The sequence below is a fragment of the Pleurodeles waltl genome, chromosome 9, assembly GCF_031143425.1.
Source record: "Pleurodeles waltl isolate 20211129_DDA chromosome 9, aPleWal1.hap1.20221129, whole genome shotgun sequence".
Lineage (NCBI taxonomy): Eukaryota > Metazoa > Chordata > Amphibia > Caudata > Salamandridae > Pleurodeles > Pleurodeles waltl.
In genome coordinates, this window is record NC_090448.1 from 130,921,890 (window position 1) to 130,948,576 (window position 26,687).

The following is a 26,687-nucleotide window of genomic DNA, read 5'->3' on the forward strand; positions in this document are numbered from 1 at the left end:
TGAGTCACAATGCTGGTGCTGGTGCTGCTGCCTATACCATGTGAACTGGAACTGCCAGTGTCCTGGGACCACAGACTACTCAGGACGACTCCTCCAACTAGCACACCCCAGGGGCCCCTGGTACATATCTGCTTATGGGGTGACCCTTAGTGATGCTGCCTGCTGTTTGTCCTGCTTGTACACCAGCAGGGATCCTGGGATGAGGCAGGGTGACTGTGAGATCCAAACACATTGACCACAGGAACCTTTTGTGGACTTCTGCATGGTCCCCCTTTGCCTTGAGTGCTGCAACCAACTAAACATCCTTTTCCCCGCCATGGGAAAATGAGCAAGCAACAAACCATAGTATTCTTTGATAAGAAGCTGCCACCTCAGCTGCCCAAATATGGGCCTGCAGAGGAGGGTGCAATCGGTGGCCTGCAGGGCACACAATTGAGGTTATCAATTCCAAAGAGCTTCTTGCAGACTTTTGCAATGGCTTCGAAACTATTGACTTCAAGATCGACATGCTCACCAACTGACTAGACCATGTGTGCATTCGCATAGAGAAACATGATGATCACCTATTACAATTAAAGCAAAGAGTTTTGGACTCTGAATATATGGCAGTGGCAAAAATGGGTGCCTCCTTCAAATGAAGAAAGCCCTTGCTGCTATTAAAGCTAAGAACAGTTGCCTGGCATCATACTCCAGGAGTAATAACATCTGGCTTCATAGGTGTTCCAAGTCCACAGGTATGTACACAGTTGAGAACTACATGGAGACACTCCTCTGACATCTGTTTGGCAATCACCTAACTACTCTATTTTCTGTGGTACAAGCTCACCAATCCCTGAGGCCAAGCTGCTGTTAGTGACACTAGCAGGTTCCATCATCACCTGACTACTGCATTACAGGGATCACAATATGATTCTACGTCTCGCATGAGGAAAAGTGAAGCCCTACTATCCTGATTTTACTCCTACGTGTTCCTCGTCAAATGCCTGCTGGTGAAAACTGAGCTACCTTATGCCTCACTATGTTGCCGCAAAAATTGATTTCATCTGGTTGTCCTCTGTTCATGCTGTTTTAGGAGAATGGGAAGGTCCTTCAATGAGTTGGGGTTGTTGAACTGGATGGAGGAGGCTTTGTCTGATCTTTTGTTTTAAAACAGCTCCCAAGGATCTATGCACCACATACTCCCTGGCTGCGGGCTGCATATGCCACTCCTTGCTCTCTGAAAAACATCCCATTATGGCCGGTGACTTCTGTGAACAAGACCCCCCAAATTTAATGTGTGTTGCACAGTGATGAGAAGTGTCACTCTTATGTCTTGGAATGTCCGAGGAATGAATGATCACAGAAAAGGCAGGTAGACATTCGCATACCTCCAAAGACACAATGCAGACATAGCTATATTGCAAGAACGTCACTTAACAGAAAACACTGGATGACAATTAATGCAAATTGATTAGAAGAAGCTCAAGTATCCACATACTCGGCTTATGCGCAAAGAGTGGCTATTCTCCTCTGAATACAGAGGGTTGTAACTTTATATTGTATGGCATACTTTGAAGCATGAAGGGCACTCTTGTCTGCAAATAGGGCCTCAACACAGATTCCCCAGAATGTTTTGCTACAGTTTGGAGTAAAATAGCAATGCTGAGCCACTTGTTCATACTGTGGGTCAGTGACTTAAATGTGGTCCTTAACCCGTACCCAGATAAATCTTAATCAACTGACAACCCTATCCCTGTGCTGCTGCTAATTTATATTCACCCCTGCTGATCAGGACCTGGCGTATTAAGCATCCTGATAAAGAGGGAACATGTGTCACATCCTCTGCTAGCACGTGGTCACACATAGACTACTGGTTGGTCATCAGAGACATATGCTGGCATACGCAGGACATCAAGCACTGTGTCAGTACATTGTCAGGCCACATACCAGTGGCCCTGATGCTTTCTGTGATTGTAGTATCAAGCCTCACCTTTTGTGGTGATAGGCCCCCAAGGAGCTCAAGGATCCCCTCTTCAAGCAGAAGCTGGGAGAGCTATATTTGGCAGAACTCAGGCTCAGTGTCCTCCCTGGCCTGCCCTGGGAGGCCTTCGAGACCTATATATGAGGCGTGTGCACATCCAAGCATTCCGGAGTTCTACTGACTTGCACAGATGACTGCGGATCTTACATGTTCCGAACTCCAATACTTTGCATAAGTGAATGCAAGCTGCGACAGTGAATAAGTAGTACCCTGGCAGCTCTTCTTAAGTAGACGTGGAGCAGCTGCTATATTGTGGAACTACAGAACCCTAGTGGAGAGACATGACAATCCACATCAGATGTCTAGCAAACACTGCTTCAAATCTACACTGCCCTCTTTACCTCCACTGGTGTGATACCCCCAAACTTACAGACTATTTTGACTCTATCCAGTGGATAGATAATTGGCCTAGACAATCCCTCGATACCCTATTCACCGCCAAAGATATACTTCAGGCCATCAGCAGCATGCCTGCAGACAAAACATTCCCTGGCCAAATGGTCTGACAGCTCAACTTTACAAGAGAGACATGGAAGACCTTGCTCCACATCTACTGCCAATGTATGAGGAAATCTGGGAAACTAGCCAACTGCCCCTATCAGTTCATGAGGCTCTCCTAGTCACAGATACAAACCCAGCCAGTGACCTGATTTCTCTGACTTCTATAGCTCACTTTCCATAATGAACATAGACAATAAAATAATGGCATGCGTACTGGTGGCCAGGACCTTCTCGCCACTATTGTTAGACCAGATCAGTCGGGCTTTGTCCTAGGGTGCTCCACTTTTTACAATTTATTAACTCTCTTTGCCCTACTCCACACTTTGCAACCACAACTTCTGGCAGCATCAATTTTTCTGAATGCCAGGAAAGCCTTTGAGTAACTCGAGAGGCTGTTCCTTTTTGCCCTACTGCAATGAGCTGGACTTAGACCCTCCTTTCTTCACTGGATTAAGCTTCTCTATGCATCGCCTAGAGCTAGGCTCTGTGTCAATGGCATTATCTCTGGTGCCATAAGGATTCAGAGAGGGATCTGACAGGGCTGCCCGCTCTCTCACCTTTTTATATTAATTTCTATTGATCCACTAATTACTCACCAGCAAAAACTCCATTCAGCTCGAGGTCTCATTTATTGTGCTTGCAGGCTTGTGGTATCTATGTACACAGCTGATGCTACCATATATCTTAGAAACCCAGTCCTGAATATAGCACCAATTTTGCCTGAATTTACACTTTTTGGTGCCCTCACTGGAGGTATGAGAAACTGGTCCAAATTATTGATTTTTTCCTTCATGGAGGCCACAGCCAGTCCCTGTGGACTGTACCCTGGAGTGGGCAGAAGACACAATCAAATATTTAGTGATATCTGTTGGTCATGGCCTGTTGCAGTGCTGGCTTAAGAACTACAGCATGACAATTGCATGGTTGGAGGATCGGGTCCCAGTGTAGATTGGTCTACTGCTCTCCCTCGCTGGAAGACTGGCCAATCCAAATATGGTAGTCCTACCTATATTTTAGTAACTGTTCATTAACCTACCTATCTCACTCACCAAGGCATTACGTATGCTCTGATCTCTTTTGACTCATTCAGTATAGGCTGGCTGAGAGCTCAGTCTGGCCTGGGAAACTCTTAGCCGTTGCAGAGTGGGCTGACTGCTCTTCATATGAAGTTATATTATTACTGCACACAAGCTCAATACGTTTGTTGGAGGAAGAAGAAGTATACAATCGAGGGCATGGATCAAGATCGGTTCCTGTGGAAAGGAGCTGTGCAGAGCCTTGCAGGATCATAGCTGAGAACAAAAAGAACATCTAGTGGTATGCAGTTCTCAATGGCCTGCACCTTTAAAGGAGATTGGATTTCATCCTCTGGGTATGGGTCTCCCAGTCTCTGCAGTCCGAGAGCTGCTAGTTACTGTCACACTATCTACCACCTATGAACCAAATTCCTGGGGCAGGTGGGCTCCTCACAGATCACCACTGGAAGTGGGCACTGGTAAGCATTGTCAGCTTCTATGAGTGTGTGGAATAAATGTGGCAAGGGGAGGAACCAGTGAAAAGCTTGTAAACCACTATGCAACACAAGGCCCCCTTTGTTACACCCAAGGTGCTGGAGAAGTGTCAGGTTGACCTCTCGGAGCAACTAACCAATGAGAAATGAAAGTACGACTGTTAGCTGATGGCCAGCTACGACTGTTAGCTGATGGCCATTTATAGGCTGCGGCTTACACATGTAAAATTCCTCCATTAGGAGTACTGTACCTCCTCGGCCTACTAAAGATGGGCCTACCCATGAGTGAAGGACTGGCTGACTGATGCGTCTTACTTCCAAGAGAAGTCTGAAGACTACTGGGCCCTAATGCAAGCAAAATCCCATCCCAAACACATCTGGAGCCCATTCAGTTCACATATAGCATCACAAAGCAACCAAACACATTGACATGACTGAAGGGGGTTTATGCATATGCTCACGGGGCTGGAAGCAGGAGGAAAAACCATACTGGATAACGTTGACAATTAAATATCTGTGAGCTGACTAACATGTGCTAAGCTGCAAATGTAAAACTGTGAATTATTACTTGAGTATAACGATGACTAAGGCCCTCATTACTAGTTTGGTGGTCTGTGGTCTGTCATGGTGGAGGTCTCACTACCGCGGCCTTGGAGGTGAAGACCACCATATTACAAGTATAGGGAAGGCACCTGCAGAACACAGCCAAGTTTCCGTCTGAACTGCCACTGTGGACGGCCTGCTGTAGCCGGCGGTACGCATCCCCAGGCTGGCAGTCAGGCTGTTTCCAATGACTGTATTACCAGGCTGCACATTGCCAGGACTTCCGGGGTGGTCTCATCACCATCAAAAGCCTGGCGGAAACGAACAACATGAAAAGGAACACTCACCTTCAGGAGCACAGGCACGTCTGTAGACGCCATGTCACGTGAATTGTAAGTCTTCCCAATGTTCCTGCTGGCCATTGACCTTCAGGACCAGCGACGTCGACCAAGACATCAACAGTAAGTACACCAGCCTAGCACACACTGTGGGGAAGAACATTAATACACACACACAAAATACACATAAAATCCCACATTCACCACACATACATGTTGAAGGAAAACCAGGAAAAGGTTGTTACCATTGACACCAACGGTGCAGTGGTGCAGATATATTAAAAAAGTGAATAAAATAGGCAGAACTAAGTATAAAGAGGCCCATGAGCCAGTCCAAAAGTCTTGCAGTGCCCCGAGCACACTGAGCACAGAATGACACCCCAACTTGACTCCTGACTGCAAAGTGCTGGCCTCCACAGGGCAGGGGCATCAATGGGGCATGCAGGCACCTCAGGGGTGGTGGGGATTGGGGGGGATTGTGCTTGATCCTTTGGCCTGGGCTTGGAGGAGGGTCCTTGGTGGTGGATTTGAAGAGGGGGGGGGGGTCCTTAGTCTTGCCTTTGGAAGTTGGTGGTTTAGCTGGGAGGGAGGAGGGTTTGCACTTGGCCTTGGACGTGGAGAGAGTGGGATTGGCCTTGGAAGTGGAAGGAATGGGCTTGGCCTTGGGTTTGGGAGTGGTAAGTGTGGACTTGGGGGGGGGGTGGAAGTTTTAAGTGGGGAAGGGGCATGGTGAGGACCAGAGGAGGACTGGGGGATGGAAGGCTGGGGTCTGGGAAGGGTAGCAGGGTGCTTGGGGGGAAATGGGAACTGGGCCAGTGGTTGGGAACAGGACAAACTCTTGCAGGAAACATTTCTTAGGGCAGAAGGTAGGCCATGGGAAGGATGTTTTGGAGTGGAGGCAGAGGGAATGGTTGAGAAGTGTGTTCGTGGAGATGCTTTGGGTGCAGGTGCATGGGTGGATGATGTGTGTGCTGGGTGACTGTTGGGTAGGCGAGAGTGGACATTTAGGTGTACTGTGAGGAGGGGGGAGGAAATGCAGAGAGATGGCGGGGGATGTGTGAGTGAATGTTGGGGTGGTGTCTGCAGGTAGGGTGGATGTGCTGCATGTGGGGGTGTTGATTATCGTGGTGCTTGCACATGTGGCGTATGGGGTGCATCTATTGTAGTGATGGTGGCAGTGAGAGCCCATGTGGCAGGATCTGGGATTTACGAAGTGGTCACTGCAGGTGTGAGTAGTGTTGTGACTATGAGGGGGCAGTCGGTGGAAGGACTAGATGTTGGCATGTCTGCATCTGAATGTGGTTTGTGTGCATTGCGGTGGTGGCGTTTGTGGCATTTGTGGCTTATGTTTGACCTTGCGTACTGTGTCTGTTGATGTGGATGCATATGGGTCAGTAAGTGTGCCTTGGATGGGTGAGGAGAGAAGGATGTGGGTTTGGGAACAGGTAGCTAGAGGAGGGAAAGAAGAAGAAGGGACACTGGCTGCCGTCAAGGAGGAGGCCAGAGGCTGAAACGATCCCTGCATGCCAGTCAGGGCACCGTGAATGCCTTACAGGAATGCATTGGTCTGCTGCATCTTGGATGCCAGTCCCTCGATGGCATTCACGATGGTTGACTGCCCCACAGAGATGGACCTCAGGAGGTCAATAGACTCCCCATTGAGGGCAGCAGGGCTGACTGGGACAGGGGCTAGAAGTGCCTGCGGTGAAGGAGATGCCCGCCCTCTAGGGTGAGGGGGCACAGGCAACTGGGTGTGGAGCTACAGGGAGGGCAGTGCTGGTAAGGTGGGTGGCAGGCAAGGATGATGCAGGCATGGGCCCAGATAGGTCTGCTACCGCCAGGGAGCCACCATCGCAGAAGGAATCTAAAGATGGTGTGGTCGATACTGTGTGCCCCATGACACTTCCCTCTCCCTCCTTCCCACTGCTCCTCATGGCTCCTTGATCCAGTAGGCTGCAGCTTCCCCACCCACCAGTGCCCTTTCTCCTTCGCCAGATGATGCTGATGCACACAAAAACAGAGGATAAGAGGGAGGGAGAGTGGGAGAGAGGGAGAGAAACAGGGTACAATCGGTCAATGCCAGCACAACAGTCACACAGAGTAACTACATCATTCTCTGATTCCATGCCATGACACACCATGCCCTCACCTACACATCCTACAACAATGAAACACCATGGGGGAAACCACAGCAATGCACATTTGTACCGCTGAAAGTGACACAGATGCAATTGTTTACATGATGAGAGGCATACCCGTCACACCAGTCCAGTACCTGCCCACTTCCCGTGCCCGTTGAGACACACAATTCCTGGACTACCGAACCAACTGAATCGTGCATGGGTAGTTGGCATGCCAACTAGGCCATTGTCAAATTGCACAGTGACATCTTGGCCCACCTTACCTCACTACTCATACAGTACCTGCCAGCAGATTGAGGACTCTACATTCACCGCTGGCACAGTGGTTGGCAAGAACTGATTACAATGGCCTGACACCCCAGATGCAATGATCCTATTGGCATGAGCTGCCTAGCTCATCTTGGTAGTAGGTGACAACACAGATACCACATTGGAGGTAACTGCCCCTTACTTCACTGATTGCATGGCATGGCCACACATCTATGGGCCAATCCTGCCTGGTTGTCTAATACCCATAGTGGACATGACTCTACCTAGTACCCAGGCTACAGCTTTCCAATAGTGCTCACCCAGAGCCACTATGGTAACACACATTGTAAGTGAGAGTGTGTACTCACCCCCTTGTGGCTGCTGTGCTGCCCTCAAGCGCCCATCTACCTCAGGGCATAACACAGCCAAAATGGGGGCCAATAGGAGGGTCAGGTTCTGACGGGCACCCCTCGCTCATTAGGAGTCCGGGCCCAGCGTCTCAGGTCCTCCCACCTCTTTCTGCAGTGGGTGCTCCACCGGGCATGGAGCCCAGGGTCCACACTTGCTTGGCGATGGTACACCACATTCCCTTCTCCTGATGGGTGCTGACATGCATGAGTGACACAGACAGAAGGACAAATTAATGTAGAGTGGCATCACAGGGACAGCAGTGGACAGCACACATCTCACTACCACACTCACATATCATCAATCCACGTATCCTCTCAGTTGGCTGAGGTGTTTTAGCCACATGGGAGGGGGAGTCCGGTGTGTCCAGGGCGGGGCTGTTGGGAGTGGACTGAGCAGTCACCCCAGATGGCCCAGGTAAGTCCTCCCCATCCAGACATCCACTGGGGCCTTTATCCTGAGGAAGGGTGTCTGACCCTGGCATTCTCTGCAGGGTGGCAGTGGCAGGGTTACCTGTGGATAGAAAGGGAGAGAATTTGTATGTGGATGTGTAGCTATCATTTTCATGGTGTGATGCATGCAGTCGCTCGACTTGCTTCCCAGTGATTGCAATGACAGCTGCAGCACTGCAGATATTGGTTTGGGTATGGGAATTGTGCCACAGTTCCCATTTGCCATGGTGGGTTGTGGATGGTGGTCAGCATTGCTGTCAGTGACATGTGTTGGGATACTGTTGTAGCAACCAGTATGTGTGGGCTGTGATATGGTTGTCCATGCAGGTATTCCACTGTGAAGTAGGACTGTGATTGTTTGCTGTGTGGATAGTGATGCATTGTGGAAGTTGTGGTTCTTCACATTGTGATTGTTATCCATGCATTGGGGGGAGTGTGTGAGGATGGTGGGAGACGGGTGGTGTGGTGTGGCATGCAGGGTAGGGGTGTGGGGTGATTGGTGGATGCAGTAGAGTGGGATGGGGTGGATTGGGGAGTGGTAGGGAGGCAGGCTGGGCAGGAGTGGTTGGTGCCTGGGGAGGTATTGTTGACTTACCAGAGTTGAGACCTCTGATAATACCAGTAAGGTCCCTGGGTGCATGGTGTCAAAGATCTTCTCCTCCCAGGATTTTAACTCAAGGGGAGGTGGTGGGGGCCTTGTTTAGGGTGATCTGGTGCCTGAACGCCATGGAACGGACCTTCTCCCTGAGGTTGTTCCACCTCTTTCTGGTATCCTCCCTTGTGCATGGATAGGTGCCGACTGAGTTGACCCTGTTGACGATCCTCTGCCAATACTCAGGGGGTCATTCCTACATTGGCGGGCGGCGGGCGCCGTCCGCCAAGCGGGAACCACCGAATGACCGCACCGCGGTCAAAAGACCGCGGCGGCCATTCTGGCTTTCCCGCTGGGCCAGCGGGCAACCGCCAGAAGGCCGCCCGCCGGCCCAGCGGGAAACCTCCTTCTACGAGGATGCCGGCTCCGAATGGAGCCGGCGGAGTCGAAGGGGTGCGACGGGTGCAGTGGCACCCGTCGCGATTTTCAGTGTCTGCTTTGCAGACACTGAAAATCTTAGTGGGGCCCTGTTAGGGGGCCCCTGCAGTGCCCATGCCAGTGGCATGGGCACTGCAGGGGCCCCCAGGGGCCCCACGACACGCGTTACCGCCATCCTGTTCCTGGCGGTGAAAACCACCAGGAACAGGATGGCGGTAAGGGGGTCGGAATCCCCATGGCGCCGCTGCAAGCAGCGCCGCCATGGAGGATTCCCTGGGCCAGGGGTAAACCGGCGGGAAACCGCCGGTTGCCCTTTTCTGACCGTGGCTTTACCGCCACGGTCAGAATGGCCAAGGAAGCACCGCCAGCCTGTTGGCGGTGCTTCCGTCATTTTAGCCCTGGCGGTCGCCGACCGCCAGGGTTAGAATGACCCCCTCAGTGTTCCTGGCCAACAATGTTTACTGGACCTGAGCTCCCATCAGTTGTGGCTCTGCTCTCATGATCTCATCCACAATGACCCACAACTCACTGTCTGTGAACCGTGGGTGCTTCTGGCGTGACATGATGTGGGGGGGTATGCTGCATGGGTAGGGTGCAGTGTGGGGTGATTGGTGGTGTGGGGGTGTTTGGAAGTGGGTGCTGGTGGGTTGTGGTGGTAGTGTGTTCAAAGTGTGCAATGTGAAGGTGTTTGTAGCATATGGGATGTGCTTTGTGGCTCGTGTCTCTGTGGCTGGTCGTGGTAGTCACAAGGGTTTGTGAGTGTGTGTGTGGGGAGTGTTTTGTAGTACCATGAGTGGGGTGTGTGGTGTGTGTATCTGTTTCAGGTGTGGGGTATTCAAACTGTCTAATGTGGTGTTGGCTACTACTGGCGGTGCCTTTTTGTACCACCGCAGTGCGAACCGTCAATGGTTTGCTACAGTGCATGTACTGCTGCGCTGAAAACTGACTTGTAATAGGCCGGGCCGGAATGGCATGGCATGGCCGCGGTAGAACAGTCACTTTTTCGTTGTTGGTTGGCCTGGTAATGTTAGTTTTGTGGTTGGATTTTGGGGGGTTTGTTCCTTGTGACTCGTAATTCGGTGGTCCCTGTATCGCCACCACTGGGGGCATTTCACATGGCGGTCTTTCCTGAAGACCGCCAAAGTCGTAATCAAGGCCTAACTCTATTTTACTATTTTACATCCTGCTGTACGTGGGACCTGAGCTGTTTGCTTTGTATTTTGATTTGTTTCCTTTCTAAATTTCCTTTCTAAAAATCTTTAAAAAAATGTTTTTGTGAATGGTCAACAATATATTAAAAAAAAAATCATGATAGCCTGACATGTCTAGGTAGAACCTTTAATTTCAGCAAAAGAATAATATATATATTATAGTCTGAAAAATTAATTCTTATTGATTTAGATGCAAGGCTGATTCCACATGCAATTACGCATTAAACATATCTCCCCAGTTGTTTGTGAGATGATGATTCACATATTGAGTAAAATGTTCACCTTCACAGGAGTTGGTCAATATTAGTTACAGTTCCCTCCTGTAATATTCTTTATGTGCATGAGAATAATCTCACATCTCTACATACACACATTTATTTGTGTTATGCAATAGAACTATAACGAAGTTATGAAAGATCTTTTTGTGAATAGAATAGACTTGTACCATTTAGTTATAAAAATTTAGAGCTATGCCACGCACACCAACAATTATATGATGTGTATGGGAGGAGTGTTGCACACCCAGTGTGCCTTCATTTTATTATGTTGTTAAACAGTCTTTTATAATGTCCTCTTGTAAGAATATAAGTAGCAAGTTTCATGCTAACCTGTCATGAGTCATTGGCAGCTGTTGCATATGATTTTAATTTGCCTGTTGGGTGAAGTTCATTGTCATCACATGAAAAGTCTGTTGGATCTCAGCACTTAATTATAAAATTGCTGATGTCCAAAAGATGACAGCTTGAATGACTTGACTGAACTGAGGTTTCACTTTCAAAGCCTTACTGAGTTAGCAAATTCTCTGGTTGGTGAGACCTAGGAAATCTTTAGGTTGGGGTGAACTCTTTCTTGTCAAACTGCACCAATTCAAAAATAGAAATCATTACAATATTAAAAAATTTCTAAGGGGGAGAAGGTGAAATCTCATTTACTTCATTTGAACTTTCAGATACCTGTGTTTTTTTGTGTAAGCAGTAGTAATTATTTGGCAAGCGCTTGATAAACATTGCCAGATAAATGTAATTGTAATTTCAATGAATTGTAAGGATTTGTGTAATCATTTGATTCAGGATTGTAAGAGAGGGGATACAACTCTCCTGTTCGTAATACAATAAATTGACTTGATTAATAATTTCAGTTTCCCCAAGACTTTCATTTTAATTCAGGCAGTTCCTTCAACAATGCAGACATCTAGAAGAGAATAAACGCAGTCATGTATCACTCAGATCGTCCAGAATTCCAAGGCACTAATAATATGTAAGAACCTCTTTTGATCATAGATTGCAGGATAGAGGGTTGGCATTGTCCCAAATGAATTGCTAGTAATGGATTTTGGTTTATACATTTTTGAGGTTATTGTTTGAAATGATCTTTGAAGTTAACTATGCCTGTAGAATTTTAGAGGTAATTCTGTGTGAGTCTAAAACACGCCAGTTTATTTTTCTCACCTGACATATTTGTAATAAATTACAATAAATAGCATCTCCATCTATTGTGAGATGTGGTAAAAAATACTGAGGAATTTGATCTTTAAGAGTGAATTTTTTTAATTTGTTTTTGACTCCTCATAAATGTCACTTTCTGCTCCAGGAACTATTGTTCACATCTTGCATCCTTCACCTAAGGCCAATTAATTATAAATATTGTGATTCTCCTGGGCAAGGCTGGGCAAATGTATGTTGCACTATCAAGGGCCTGATTTAGATTTGGGCGGATGGGTTCCTCCAACAAAAAATGTGACAGATATCCCATTCTACATATTACAAGTGCAATTGGATATCATGCCAAAGATGGCAGACAAAAACACCAGCACACCGGACCACAGCAGCCTGTCCACTCAGGCAGATTCATCCCTTCCATCCCCTATGCTAGATGACACTGCCCTCTCCAAAACAACCAACCTAAAGAACAAGAACAAGCCCCAAGAATGGGGTTTAAGAGGCCTGCAAATGGATCAAAATCTATTGACAGCCCACTTCCAGCCCGCGCCACTCTTCCTGAATCACATCTCACATCCTCAAATCATAAGATCAGAGCCCAAGACACCACCGATAAGCAACTGCTCCTCACGGTAAAAGGGCTTGACCCGCCTCACTCTCTCACTCAGCCCATACTCCCCTAACAGTATCCAACCATCGGCAGCCTACAGCCGGGTCAAGATTTGCGGCAGCATCAGGCTTCACCTCTAACCATTGACCAGGTGTGGAGCAACGCACCTATAACAGTACCACACAGCCCACCCCCACCCGGTAAGGACACGCAACTGTCAAACCCACGGTAGACCAAAAGCCCCAAACCCACTGGCTCTAGGCCACCCACCTGGCCCAAGCCACCAAACCGCCAACCTAGAAGCCAAAAGAACCAACACAGTTAAACAAGCATCCAGCCTTCCCTCAAAAATCAGGCGGACAGTAAACACAGACCCCCAAGGCCGCTCAGTCGTGGAAAAACCAGCTACTCCATAAGACGAGGGCAGCTCATGCACATAGCCTCAGATCCCCATAGGACTCAAAAGCTGCCATTTCGAGCTCCAGAAAAATCCAACAGCGCATGCAATTCAGAAGACTTCAAACCCCGCCCATACTCTCCCATGTGCCACAGAATTCCCACCATGGTACTTGCACACAACACTTCGCCTTGACAATCACAGCTAGCAATGAAACAAGAACTACCCCTCAAGTTGCAATTCCTACCATACTACACCTCCCAGGGGAACCACGACATCCTGAACAGAGGGAACATCATGAGGCTCCTAAAAGCAGTCACAGAGCTCAGCACCCTGTCCTCCGCTGATTTAACATCTGTAGAATTAAAACCTGACAAGGACAACAAACGAGCAGAAGCCAACCTAACAACCTGGGAAACAACAGAACTAGCAGATCACTTCCTGATGTTCGCCTCCCGTTTCGAGACCTGGGGGATCTCAATATCAAGGCCAGCACCGGCTTGATACCCGCTCCTGAGCACTAGCGCTTCTACAGCAGAGGTCGAATTTCTAACTGCGACTCTGAGCGGTGACCTCGGAGCCTCCTTCTCCCCCTCTGGTAATCAATGCATCCACCTGAGTCAAATCCAAAATTCATGCATCGAAGCCAGTTGGGAGTGGCTGCCGGAAGCCCTCAATGCCCCACGCCTTGCATGAGAATCATACCCATTACGTGCAGGTCCAGTTCAGCAACATCTAAAACTGCTATCCTGGAACATAGCAAGCACTCAATCATTGCTGGAAATAGGCTCCCCACCAATAGTCTGGCATAATATGGACATAATTGCAGTTCAGGAAACCTGGTCATAACAGGTCCTCCCGCTATCAGGTTTCACGTATTTCCAAATAAACCCAGTCAAGCACAAGCTGCACAGTAGACCAAGTGTGGCCTAGCAGTCTACCTCTCATTAATCCTGAATATCGATATAGAAGTACTGCCACATGAACGCAAAGACTGCCAAGTGCTCAAACTCAGCAACTGGAACTCCTATGGTAGCCCTTCGGTGTTACTGATTAACACCTATGTTCACCCCGCCTCTGCTCGCAAACGTGCTGCAATAACCAGCTTAACTGCCATCATCAGGTAGTATCACCAGTCCCATCCCGGCAGGGACATCATCCTGACAGGAGACTTTAATTCAAACTTACTTAAGGCTCAAGAGGCAGATGAGATACTAAGCACTGACAACTCCTACTAGAACATCCCAACACAGGTGTTATCAACCTTCACTCGTTGTGACCAGCAGGGAGCACAACTGGTGGGTGACATCACTAGAATATCTCAGACTTTGGGTATTAAACGAGAGATTCACTGGTGACTACCCACCAAGTTACACCTTTCACTGCCCTTCCTCATGGTCCATCCTAGACTACACCCTAGTCACGTTACCTCTGATTCCTTTGGTACAGAAATTTCCAATAAAATACGCCACTTCCAGTGATCACTCGTACCAAATATTGACCTTAAGGTCCTCTTTATCTGTCCATGAACTTGCCCCGGCACAAATAGGGCAAACAGGGTCAACAAGCTTGAAGAGACTACGTTGGTCATCTGCCACAATATGAGCCTTATCGTTAGCTGCAAAACTACAGATGTTGGAGAGCCTCAAAACCCACAAATACATAGTGGATGCTTAGGAGGACTTCTGTGTGAAAATAATGGACCAGCACTCTCATCACAAACCATCTGTGCCATTTCGCTGAATTCCCCCGGCCCGCCTTTCAAAACATGCCCAAGTCTTGAAAAAAGCTCTAAGGAAGGTTGCTAGACTACTGAAGGACCGCCCAGGCAATCGGCAACTCTGGGAACAACTGAAGAACTCAAAGAAAGAGTACAAAAGACAACTATGTAAAAAGAAGGCTGAACAAACAAGCTTCCTCTGGCTAAAAATAACACATGCTGCAAAAGGGAAAAAAAAACAGGGAATTCTGGGGCATTATCAATGACCTAAACATGCAAGGGTATTCAACCAACAACTCTAGCATCCCGGAAAAGACCTGGGTGAGTCACTTTAATACAATCTTCACAGCAAAGCCCAAGCCCTGTGGAAATACCCCGCAACTGCCAGCATTGTCCTCCACCACAGGAAACATTTCACTGGATGACGGGGAAATGACTGACCTCACTCAGTCGATAGATAAGACACACCGAGTACTCCTAAAAGCCCATCAGGAAGGAGCACCTGGGCCAAATGGCCTTCCACAAGCCATCTTTTTGGAGGAAGTAGTCTTCTGGTCTGAAGTGACAACCCCCTTATACCAGGAAGCAAGCTTAGGAGGAGGTATTCCTGAGAGTTGGCGAGGCTCTATTATCAACTGAATCTTCAAGGGTGGCAATAGAGACAATCCAGGCGACTATAGGTTAATTGCCCTTATTGACGTTGAGGCAAAGAACTGCGCCTCCCTGCTCCTAGCTGAATTCACAACATGGTCTGAAAAACATAAAATCGTCCCAATCAACCAAACAGGCTTCAGAAAAGGAGTGGGTACTATGACGAACATCCTAGCTACCTCCCGCCTGATAAAACAGAACAAACGGTGGCACAGGAAACTACATCTTGGTTTCATTGACTTCAAGGCCGCCGTCGATCATGCGAACAGATGCTTACCCTGGAGCAAGCTAAAGCAATGGGGTCTCCCGGCCTCCCTCCTCAACGCACTAATTGCTTTATACTCAGACACATGGGTACCCATAAAGATCGGGGATGGCACAAGGCTCTCAAGAAAAAAAACCACAACCCTTGGCCTAAAACAAGGCTGCGTACTCACCCCACACCTGTTCCATTTATTCATGGCTGATCGGACTCCAGCTCTGGACGCTGGCAACACTCACCCCCCTGCTTGGGTGGTCTCTCACTGTCACATCTACTCTATGCGGACAACTTGGTATTGTTCAGCTGTACCACAGTTGGGCTACAAAGATCTCTAAACATCCTTGCAGACTACGTCAATTCCAACCAGCAGGAAATCAATGTCGCAAAATCTAAAATAATGCGTGTTGGCTGGAAACCAACCCCCAAATCTAGGATGGCCCTAAGCAATGTCTTACTAGAGTTGGTGCCGTACTATAAGTATCTTGGAGTAATTTTAGACGCCCTTGGCTCCTTTCACCAACAGAATAAATACATTGCGCAAAGAGTTCCAGCACTAATCTATGCCTTCTCCTTACTGGCTAAATGACTACATGGACCGTCACTTCGTCCACTGCTAACAGTCATTTCATCCAAACTGCTTATCACCCTAACCTATGCAAGAGTGGCGATGCACGGTCAAGACGTTCCCCTGCTAGATAAAGCACAGCTCAAAGTATTCAGGGGAGTCCTCAAACTACCAAATTCTGCATCACCGGCACAGCTCCACCTCGAATACTGACTTGTTCGGCAAGACCTAGCCGCAAGAGCAGAGGTAGTTAAAAACGGGTCTAAAATCAGTCACTCAGCAGACAGTCTGAACAAGGCCCTCTGGCAGGTCCTGCAACATGACCAGCACTCAGCCTACCATAAGTATCTTCAATCCTCAATTGTCGATTTACAAATTAAGGATTTGTGGGAGGCCGCTCCGACATATAATGCTTTCTCCAGAGGGGCTACCAAGGCCACAAAAATCCTCTCATTAATAGAGGACAAAGCCAAATTTAGTGCCTGAGCACACGCATGGATGATCATAAAATACTATGCCACAATTGAAACGCTGCCTACCTCTCTACAACATTCGCACCACACATAAAACATAATCCTATGACAATGCAACTAGTCAATCCCTGGCCAATGCCCCGTCCTGGAAGAACACTACCTCGCAGCGGTACAGGCACTGTGCTTGCCAGAAGGAAGACCTAATACATATAGGCCCTCATTATGAACCTGGCGGTAAAAACCATCGACCGCCGTGGCGACGGTGAACAGAAGACTGCCATTGGCTGTGAACAGAAACCTGACACATAATGAAAAATAATCTGAATCCAACAAAAATCACCCTTCCACCAGTTACCGCCAGGACCTTGTTGGCAGAAATGCTGGACCTCCCACCCCGCCACCGCCGAGCACACCAACACCCCGCCCTCCATATAATGATGCTCAAATCACCGCAGCGGTCAGTGCAAGGTGAACGACCATTGGCGGTGCAGACCGCCACGGGCGTCAAGTGGACCCAACAGTAAGAAGTGCACCATTGGATAAGTTAGAAACCCACACACCTGACCCACATCCACAACACTATAAAACACTCACAGACACACCCCACAATCCTTTGCAACGAAAGTCGGCCAACGAAGACAGAGAACACCAGAAGCAGACACAGAACACCACAATCCACAATACTTACACCCAACCACACAAGAGCACCCTCACCTAGATCCACAGAAGACACCATTAACGACACTCACCATGGCACCCCCCAAACACCCATGCTTCACAGAAAGGGAGCTAAGGATCATGGTGGACGAGATCCTGAAGGTTGAGCCACAACTATTCGGGGCACAGGTGCAGCACACACCCATCGGCAGCAAGATGGAGCTATGGCAGACAATAGTCAACAGGGTCAATGCAGTGGGACACCACCCACGCACCAGGGACGACATCCGCAAGAGATGAAACGACCTGCGGGGGAAGGTCAGGGCCATGGCATCTAGGCACCAGAAGACTGGAGGAGGACCCCACCAACACCACCCAACTACACTGACTGGAAGGAAAAGGTACTGGCCATCCTGTACCCTGAGGGCCTCACTGGACTCACTGGAGGAATGGACTCGGGTAAGTCATCTACAATTACCCCATATCCATCACACCTGTAATGCATGCAACACCCTACCCCTGCAACACCCACCAGGACCACTACCCCACCCAGCCCACAAGCACTTAATCCACTCTCCCTGCATGCCCACAAACCCACTAACAGGGCCACATCCCTCCCCCTGTGCACAGCCGACCACCCCTGAAAGGAAACACAATGGCCTATAACACCCACAATGCACCTCCACATCCTAAGCTAAAAGCAATGCCAACCTCACCAAAGCATCCTGCATGGCCCCAAAGTGTGTAAGTTTCACAAACCCGCCCAGGCCTCTGAACCCCATCTGACGGTGCTAATGTAACAGACATGTCCATTTCCCCCAACAGGCACCACCACCCATGCCACCCTGATGGACAGGACAAGGAGCGGCAGTGCCCCACAGGGAGACAGAGGCACCTCAGAGGTCACTGGTATGGAACCCTGGACACTGACGATTAGACTGGCCCCTCACACAGTCCTGGACTGTCAGCATCCAGCAGCCCCACCCAGGATACCACTGACACCCCTACCATCCAGCCAATAACATCAGCCCAGGGCAACCATCCCCACACCTGTGTATCCAGGCTACACACTGGTGGAACACAAGTACAGAGGTCACAGTCACCCCCTATCAACAGGCAGGAAGATGATGGCCCCAGTACAAGTGGTACTGCCAGACCTGCCCAGGGGACACAGGCACAGGGTGCTAGGCCCAGTGGGAGGGCATCAGTGGCCCAGGGGGGAGGTCACAGGATAGATGCTGCAGCCCAGGACGTGATTTCGGAGGTCCTGGGAGCCTACCACCATACCCAGAACAGATTGGCCCAGATAGTATCCACCCTGGAGCAGAGTCAGAGGATGCAGCAAGCACACACCCAAGAGGCCATGGAGGATTTGAAACTGCACAATGCCACGATGCCCAGCATAGCAGGTGCGCTGCTGCACCTTGTCCAAACACAGCCTGAGGCCCACACAGAACAGGAAGCCCCCACTACAGCACAGGATACAGACCAGACAACAAGCGCATCAGCAGCAACCTCACACGTACTACACTCTGAGAACACACAAGGGACATCCATCTCAGCCCCTACAGGCCAACAACAGGCGCCCAAACGGACCCTCAGGCCAAGATATGGCACAGGAACACCTGCCAAGAACAAGGCCCCCTCTAAGAAGTGACTATGCAAAATACTGTCCACCAAGTGTCCCACTCAATCAACCACCAAACAATGCCAGAAATATTACAAACTCATGTAATCATGGATGGACCTACCAATACTGCCAACAATGCTGCCATCATGGTGCCATTTTGGATAACCACCATTAGCCCACTCCCATCACTGTAATCTGCACGATTTTATCCCTGCACCAGATAAAACACATTTTCACCTGTTACAATGTCCCCTGTCATTAAGTTTGAACAAAGTGAAGTATGGATGCAACTGGGTGATAACTCCTTTATTTGTATCTGAGTAGCATGAAAAGCACCACACACCTTACATGTTGTTGTGCCTAAATATGTATTGAAATAATAGACTAAATTGTAATCTGTCCTATGCAGACCTGGTCACAGTGGCAATTAGTATTGACCCAACACCACCCTAGATGACGAGGCACACTGACAGTATGATGCACAGACACCAATCTCATCCAATTGTCCCACATAGTTACTGGAAGTAAAGTTGCATCAGTTGGGTCCTGGAATTTACATCTTCCCCTTCCTCATCATCACCATCACTCTCATACCCTCTCTGAGGAAGTTGGTCTGGATATACAGCACCCTCCTCCTCCAAGAGGGGGATAGAATTTCTCACAGCCACGTTGTGCAGCATGCCACCACTATTCTACACACCTTTTCAGGCCCATAGGCTAGGGAACCGCCAGAGATACGTAGACAACAAAATCTAGCCTTCAGGAGACCTATTGTGCGCTCTATCACCCTCCTAGTACGTCCATGAGCCTCATTGTAATTCCTCTCTGCATCTGTTCCAGGATTCTTCACTGGTGTCAGGAGCCGAGGCAAGGTGGGATAGCCAGAAACACCTAGAAAAAGGTGCACAACACAACTTTAAATGACAAGCCTCAGAGGCAGACAGCTGTCTGCTAGGTGGCAATAAGTGACAGAAACACCTACCTATGATCCACCCTCTGTCCTCTTGTAGTTGTTCCATCTTGTGTGGCACACTACTGTTCCTCAGCACAAATTAATCATAGACTGAACCAGGGAACATGGCATTCACATGTGTGATGTACTGGTCTGCAGAACACACCAATTGAATGTTCATGGAATTAAAGTTCTTCCTGTTTCCGTACACCTGTTCACTGACTCTTGGGAGGATGAGAGCTATGTGGGTGCCATCAATGGCACCTATCATATGGGGTATACTGGCAAAGGCATAGAAGTCCAACTTGATGGCAGGGAGGTCAGCACTTTGGGGAAACCTCACATAGGACTGCAGGTGTCGTACAAATGCCCGTGGCCAAGAAATGGAGTGCAGAGAGCACCTGAACTTCAGTAGGGATGGCATGCTGATTACGATTTGCCGGAGTCAGTGCAGGATCCAGTAATGCACACATTTCAAGAATAGTTGCACGAGTGAGTCTGTAATTGATAATGATGTGACGCTCCACAATGGTCCGCAAATCCACAAGTGGTCTGTACACCGATGGGGCCCTTCCTCACCACAAGGGTCTGTACCTAGGAGAAGTAGAAAACACGTGTGAGGAACACAAATACATCGAAACACACTGCTAGTCATTCAGCACTGCTGGCATGATTGACGTCAACACTAATGCATAGTGTGTGTGACATAACAGCAACTTGACCACAATGATAGATCAGGGCTGGCCAGGTGAGGTAATGTTAATTGTCACATGCCAATGGGTGTTTGGGGAACAATAGAGCCTGCATTGTGCAGATGGGAGTTTTACAAATGAGTAGTTATAGCCAAAATGTCTGCCCCATGAAATCTTGAACTGTCGTTGTGGAAGTGACCTCATACCGCTAGCGGTTGATGTAACAGCGTAAGGTGGTGTTTACCGTCGTGCGCAAATTCATTGGTTAACATGGATGTCAATGGGAAATCTTAGCAAATCATGATCGCCGCCGGCGGTGACGGTGCACACCGCTGCAGGGCGTACGCGAACTCGTCACCCCAACTTCACTTGACTCTCTGATCTCGTGCAAGCAGGTACTCCACTGAGTGTACTGCTGTGTCCTGCCTCTGGTCATGGAAGTGGCACGTGTTGCAGGGAAAAGGGCACCAGCATTCACCCAGAGAAATTGGAGAGGCTCGTGGATAGGGTCCTCCCCTTTACGCCAAGCTCTACGGACAGCCAGAGGTACAGGTGAGTAGGAGAATTGGGGGCCATGGATGTGTGTAATGGTTGTTGTTGGCTGCATGCGTGTGCACCTCTGACACTGGATGGGCCAGGGTTCCTGAAATGCTGCGTGTGTGTGCTGTTAGTCGGTTTGTACTGTCCGTCCCATAGTGGACGTATAGCCAGCTGTATATGATTGGCCAGTGCCTGACCTCTGTGTTACATTTCTGCGTGTCCCTTTTAGGTAAGCACCCAGCAGAAGAGGGGACTTTGGCATGCCATCGCCAAGGAGGTGCGGTCCCTGGGGGTCTACAACCGACCGAGCACCCACTGCAGGAAGAGGTGGGAGGACCTGCGGCGCTGGGCGCGAAAGATCTGCGAGGCCCAGCTGGGGAAATCCTCCCAATGGGGAAGGGGTGCCCGTCGGGGACTAACCCCCGCTTATGCAACGCATCCTGGCGGTGGCATACCCAGACCTGGATGGGTGCTTAAATGCTGCACAGGAGTCACAAGGGGGTGAGTACACATACCATATTTTTGACCCTTGATGCATGTGTGTGTGTGTGTGTAGGAAGTTGGCTCTGTATGTGCTATTTCAAAGTAAGGAATAGCATGCACAGAGTCCAAGGGTTCCCCTTAGAGGTAAAATAGTGGTAAAAAGAGATAATACTAATGCTCTATTTTGTGGTAGTGTGGTCGAGCAGTAGGCTTATCCAAGGAGTAGTGTTAAGCATTTGTTGTACATACACATAGACAATAAATGAGGTACACACACTCAGAGACAAATCCAGCCAATAGGTTTTGTTATAGAAAAATATATTTTCTTAGTTTATTTTAAGAACCACAGGTTCAAATTTAACATGTAATATCTTGTTCGAAAGGTATTGCAGGTAAGTATTTTAGGAACTTCAAATCATAAAAATTGCATGTATACTTTTCAAGTTATTGACAAATAGCTGTTTTAAAAGTGGACACAGTGCAATTTTCACAGTTCCTGGGGGAGGTAAGTTTTTGTTAGTTTTACCAGGTAAGTAAGACACTTACAGGGCTTAGTTCTTGGTCCAAGGTAGCCCACCGTTGGGGGTTCAGAGCAACCCCAAAGTCACCACACCAGCAGCTCAGGGCCGGTCAGGTGCAGAGTTCAAAGTGGTGCCCAAAACGCATAGGCTAGAATGGAGAGAAGGGGGTGCCCCGGTTCCGGTCTGCTTGCAGGTAAGTACCCGCGTCTTCGGAGGGCAGACCAGGGGGGTTTTGTAGGGCACCGGGGGGGACACAAGCCCACACAGAAATTTCACCCTCAGCAGCGCGTGGGCGGCCGGGTGCAGTGTAGAAACAAGCGTCTGGTTTGTAATGGAAGTCAATGGGAGATCTAGGGATCTCTTCAGCGCTGCAGGCAGGCAAGGGGGGGATTCCTCGGGGAAACCTCCACTTGGGCAAGGGAGAGGGACTCCTGGGGGTCACTTCTCCAGTGAAAGTCCGGTCCTTCAGGTCCTGGGGGCTGCGGGTGCAGGGTCTCTCCCAGGCGTCGGGACTTTGGATTCAAAGAGTCGCGGTCAGGGGAAGCCTCGGGATTCCCTCTGCAGGCGGTGCTGTGGGGGCTCAGGGGGGACAGGTTTTGGTACTCACAGTATCAGAGTAGTCCTGGGGTCCCTCCTGAGGCGTCGGATCTCCACCAGCCGAGTCGGGGTCGCCGGGTGCAGTGTTGCAAGTCTCACGCTTCTTGCGGGGAGCTTGCAGGGTTCTTTCAAAGCTGCTGGAAACAAAGTTGCAGCTTTTCTTGGAGCAGGTCCGCTGTCCTCGGGAGTTTCTTGTCTTTTCGAAGCAGGGGCAGTCCTCAAAGGATGTCGAGGTCGCTGGTCCCTTCGGAAGGCGTCGCTGGAGCAGGATCTTTGGAAGGCAGGAGACAGGCCGGTGAGTTTCTGGAGCCAAGGCAGTTGTCGTCTTCTGGTCTTCCGCTGCAGGGGTTTTCAGCTAGGCAGTCCTTCTTCTGGTAGTTGCAGGAATCTGATTTTCTAGGGTTCAGGGTAGCCCTTAAATACTAAATTTAAGGGCGTGTTTAGGTCTGGGGGGTTAGTAGCCAATGGCTACTAGCCCTGAGGGTGGGTACACCCTCTTTGTGCCTCCTCCCAAGGGGAGGGGGTCACAATCCTAACCCTATTGGGGGAATCCTCCATCTGCAAGATGGAGGATTTCTAAAAGTCAGAGTCACCTCAGCTCAGGACACCTTAGGGGCTGTCCTGACTGGCCAGTGACTCCTCCTTGTTTTTCTCATTATTTTCTCCGGCCTTGCCGCCAAAAGTGGGGCCTGGCCGGAGGGGGCGGGCAACTCCACTAGCTGGAGTGTCCTGCTGGGTTGGCACAAAGGAGGTGAGCCTTTGAGGCTCACCGCCAGGTGTGACAATTCCTGCCTGGGGGAGGTGTTAGCATCTCCACCCAGTGCAGGCTTTGTTACTGGCCTCAGAGTGACAAAGGCACTCTCCCCATGGGGCCAGCAACATGTCTCGGTTTGTGGCAGGCTGCTAAAACTAGTCAGCCTACACAGGTAGTCGGTTAAGTTTCAGGGGGCACCTCTAAGGTGCCCTCTGGGGTGTATTTTACAATAAAATGTACACTGGCATCAGTGTGCATTTATTGTGCTGAGAAGTTTGATACCAAACTTCCCAGTTTTCAGTGTAGCCATTATGGTGCTGTGGAGTTCGTGTTTGACAGACTCCCAGACCATATACTCTTATGGCTACCCTGCACTTACAATGTCTAAGGTTTTGTTTAGACACTGTAGGGGTACCATGCTCATGCACTGGTACCCTCACCTATGGTATAGTGCACCCTGCCTTAGGGCTGTAAGGCCTGCTAGAGGGGTGTCTTACCTATACTGCATAGGCAGTGAGAGGCTGGCATGGCACCCTGAGGGGAGTGCCATGTCGACTTACTCATTTTGTTCTCACTAGCACCCACAGGCTTGTAAGCAGTGTGTCTGTGCTGAGTGAGGGGTCTCTAGGGTGGCATAAGACATGCTGCAGCCCTTAGAGACCTTCCTTGGCATCAGGGCCCTTGGTACTAGAAGTACCAGTTACAAGGGACTTATCTGAATGCCAGGGTGTGCCAATTGTGGATACAATGGTACATTTTAGGTGAAGGAACACTGGTGCTGGGGCCTGGTTAGCAGGGTCCCAGCACTCTTCTCAGTCAAGTCAGCATCAGTATCAGGCAAAAAGTGGGGGGTAACTGCAACAGGGAGCCATTTCCTTACACAAGCCCCCCCCAGCCCACAGGCCAGGAGACTCAGCTCAAGCTGGGAGAGTCTTCCTAGTCTGTCAGGCGAGGAAGAGTAGGAGAAATAGGCTGGTTAGTTGCAGGGCCTACTCTGCCTTACATCCTTCTGTTCAGGTCATTCCCTTTGGGGAACTGACCTACTTCCACAGTGATAGGACCTAGTCTGAATTGCCTCTTGTCTGCCTCTTCAATGTCTCCACCCATTCTTTCTATTTTGGTCTTAGAGGTGTCCACCTCTGCTAACCTTATCTTGGCCAGGGTCACCCCTAGCTTACCCAGAGAGGTTACCCAGAGCTGGAGTAACCCCACCATGACCAATAGGGTCAGGGGCCTAACTTGCTATTTGGCATGGGGTCAGACCACCATGCTAAGGATAGTGCAGCCATAAAGGCTAACACCCAGCAGAGGCCACTGACAGCTGTCAGTGCCCAGAACCACACCTTTAGCTCTTCACCTAAAAGGGAAGGGGCTAAGTTACAGGCTTCTTTGGGTTCAGGTTGCCTGTCTGCTGTATTGGAGTGGGGGTTACCACATCTTGTAGTAAACACCCTTCTTCCACTCTTTCTTCTGTTAGCTGAGGAGCCACCCACTCAGGTTTAACAGTTGCCTGACTAGCCAGGACTTCTTGTGGGTCAGGTTGGACTTTATCAGGGCCATTTTTGGAGTTCTCCCCTACTGGAGCAGAATCTCCTTGGCTTGCTGTAACCTTGGCTAAAGGTTGTCCACCCTTCCTACTCTGTTTTCTTTTCTTCTTCTTCTGGGGCCTGCTTGCATTTACTGCAGAGGCAGGACTTCCAGAATCCTTGGGAGAGGACTGGCACTGGACCAGTTCCCCTCTTGGGCTCTGACTAACCTCTGGGTAGTCATTTCCAAGGAGACAATCAAGGGGAAGGTCTGTACTGACTACTACCCTTCTCCAGCTAAGAGTGCCACCCACTTCTATGGGCACTAAAGCCACAGGCCTCTTAGTGACCCTGTCTAGGCTAACTCTTGCCCTGGCAGTCTCACCTGGGATGTACTGGTTTGAGAGCACCAGCCTGTCATGCACAATAGTGTGACTGGCACAAGTGTCTCTCAGGGCAGTGGTTGGGATTCCATTCACCAGTAGGTGGTGGAAGTGTCTACTTCCCTCTGGAATCTCCAACTCACCTGTTGGGCCCTGTTTCCAGTTGAAGGCTATGAAGACCTCCTCATCTGAGGAGTCATCTCCCATGGCTACACTGGTTACCCCTGGAATTTTGTTCTGGGGTTTGTTTTTGGGACAAGAAGTGTCCTTGGTGTGGTGCCCAGACTGTTTACAGTTGTGGCACCATGCCTTAGTGGCATCCCAGTTCTTACCCTGGTACCCACCTTTGTTTTGGGTTGTGTCTTGGGGCCCACCCACCTGTTCTGGTTTTTGGGGGCCTACAGAGGACTCTTTTTCTTTGTTTCTAGTGTCACCCACTTTCTCCTGGGGAGTTTTTGTAACCCCTTTCTTTTGGTCACCCCCAGTGGAAGTTTTGGTTACCCTAGTCTTGACCCAGTGGTCTGCCTTCTTTCCCAATTCTTGGGGAGAAATTGGACCTAGGTCTACCAGATACTGATGCAACTTTTCATTGAAGCAGTTACTTAAAATGTGTTCTTTCATAAACAAATTATAAAGCCCAACATAGTCACACACTTCATTTCCAGTTAACCAACCATCCAGTGTTTTTACTGAGTAGTCTACAAAATCAACCCAGGTCTGGCTCGAGGATTTTTGAGCCCCCCTGAATCTAATTCTATACTCCTCAGTGGAGAATCCAAAGCCCTCAATCAGGGTACCCTTCATGAGGTCATAAGATTCTGCATCTTTTCCAGAGAGTGTGAGGAGTCTATCCCTACACTTTCCAGTGAACATTTCCCAAAGGAGAGCACCCCAGTGAGATCTGTTTACTTTTCTGGTTACACAAGCCCTCTCAAAAGCTGTGAACCATTTGGTGATGTCATCACCATCTTCATATTTTGTTACAATCCCTTTGGGGATTTTTAGGATGTCAGGAGAATCTCTGACCCTATTTAAGTTGCTGCCACCATCGATGGGACCTAGGCCCATCTCTTTTCTTTCCCTTTCTATGGCTAGGAGCTGCTTTTCCAAAGCCAATCTTTTGACCATCCTGGCTAACAGGGGGTCATCTTCACTGGAGTTATCCTCAGTGATTTCAGAGGTGTTGGTCTCTCCTGTGAGGGAACCAGCATCTCTGACTATTATTTTTGGAGTCAGGGTTTGAGGGACCCTGTTCTCCCTAGATAGGACTGGTAGGGGGGAATTTTCCTCCAAGTCACTATCCTCTTCCTCTGAGTTGCTACCCTCAGAGGGGTTGGCCTTTTCAAACTCTGCCAAAAGCTCCTGGAGCTGTATTTTGGTAGGTTTGGGGCCCATTGTTATTTTCTTTATTTTACAGAGTGACCTTAGCTCC